This window comes from Lipotes vexillifer, unplaced genomic scaffold (genome assembly GCF_000442215.2).
Source record: "Lipotes vexillifer unplaced genomic scaffold, Lipotes_vexillifer_v1.1 scaffold677, whole genome shotgun sequence".
In the NCBI taxonomy this organism is placed as follows: domain Eukaryota; kingdom Metazoa; phylum Chordata; class Mammalia; order Artiodactyla; family Lipotidae; genus Lipotes; species Lipotes vexillifer.
In genome coordinates this window covers 20,480-22,472 of record NW_006795070.1, presented here as the reverse complement: position 1 = coordinate 22,472, position 1,993 = coordinate 20,480, and the positions used below count along the sequence as shown (strand labels likewise).

Here is a 1,993-nt window from a genome sequence, read left to right as displayed (position 1 = left end):
TTTAAAAGATCTGAACGAGGCGCAGAGGGAGCCCTGCCCGGGCAGGAGCGTGTGCGGCCCTCCTCCCGCTCTTGTCTCCGACCCCAGCTCCACCTCCGGGACAGGTGAGCAAGCACTGACTCTCCAACGATGATCAGAGTTTGGAACTGAGCAGGGGAACATGCTCTCTGGAGCAGGTTCAGCTCAACAGCTAAGGGGAGCCTCAGATGATCTCAGAAGGGGGGAGAAAATGACTATGACGGCTCACCTCTCCTCTTCCTGGATCTTCATCAATGAGAGGACATACATTACCAGGGAACAACTTCATTCTTTATCAAAGACCTATAACATCTTTTATAGGAACCAGAAAAATCTGCATATCTTATATGGACAGACTGACGATGGTAAACTAATTGCTGAAGGAACGCTGGACATTTTCTGGGGAGTAAAGCAGCCTATACAACTGAAAACACAAGATGAGAAGCAAATCCCTTCTTTCAACTGAAGACACAAGATGAGAAGCAAATCCCTTCTTTCACCGTGCTGAAGTAACCAGATGTCTTTTCCAAAAGGGGAATCATGACACGCTGGGGAGAATATGATGAGCTTTACCGTATTGGTGATTCGGACAGGACTCAGATTCCAGTGTCTGGAGCAACAGATTCCCAGGAAGATTATTTATCTTATCACAGTAGCACTCTGAAGCTTCATGCAGATGAAGAACCTGAATCCCCATTGCTCTATAGAACCATGAGTGAAGCGACCCTGGTGAGAAAAAGGATGAAGCCTCCGATGATGGACAGAAAGGACAGACAGAAGCATAGGGCCTCTATGAACGGACACTTTTATAACCACAAAACATCAATTTTCACTCCAGCCATTGGATCAGAAGCTAAGGTCAGAATAAACAGTGATATGAGAACTGAAGAAGTAATAAAGCAAATTCTCCAAAAATTTAAGATTGAAAATAGTGCCCGGGATTTTGCACTTTACATTATTTTTGCAACAGGAGAGCAGAGATGGCTAAAGAAAACAGACATTCCGCTACTGCATAGACTTCTACAGGTAATGCTCGCATTTTCCTCATGGATAAAGATGCAGAAGACATTAGCAGTGATGTGGCTCAGTATATTAACTTTCATTTTTCTCTCCTGGAATCCATCCTTCAAAGATTAGATGAGGAAGAGAAAAGAGAGATTCAAAGAACAATAACAAAATTCAGTACAGAAAAGGCTATCATACTGAAATGTCTTTGAAGTAAACAGGAAATAGAAAATTTATGATTAAAAAGTTGCCAACAAAAAAGTAGCAAGCACAGAGTTCTACTAGATGCAAAAAAAATTCAAAGAAATTATTCAAGTGAGATGTTAACATCACTACCGTGGTAGTTTTAAGATATATGTGTGAAGTCTTTGATACGCCTCCTCTCAAGATATGGAGGCTAATCTTCCTCACCTTGCCAATGGGCTGGACTTAGTAACTCACTTCTAAGGAACAGAGGAAAGCAGAAGTGCCAGGGTGTGGCTTTGGAGACTAGGTCATAAAAGTCACTGCGGTGTCCTCCTTGCTTGTTCTCTTGGATTGCTGGCTCTGGGGGGAGCCAACTGCCACATCCAGAGTTGCCCTATAAAGGCCTATAAAACAGGAACTGAGACCTTCTTCCAAAAGCCCAAAAGCCAACAAGGAACTGAGGCACCCTGTCCACAGCCCACAGCCGTGGGAGCACGCCATCGGCCAGGCCCCGTCAAGCCTTCAATGACTGCAACCCTGCAAAGAGCTTGACTACAACCTCATGAAAGACCTGAGCCAAAAATCCCAGCTAAACCACTCCTGGTTTCCTGATCCTCAGAAAATGTGTGAGGTACGAAATATTTGTTGTAGTATGCTGCTACGTTTTAGGATAATTTGTTACATCACAATAGATAACTGATATAATTTCTGAGACAAAAATCTGTTCACTTCAGAGTCATCTTTACATAATACAAGAATATAAACTTTTGTCACAAAACCGTTC

The 1,993-nt window shown here is 43.1% G+C and overlaps 1 pseudogene; it reads left to right on the top strand.

Moving 5' to 3' along the window:
• The first annotated feature begins 229 nt into the window (after positions 1-229).
• Positions 230-1,235, top strand: LOC103085850 (ras association domain-containing protein 6-like; annotated as a pseudogene).
• Positions 1,236-1,993: the final 758 nt, after the last annotated feature.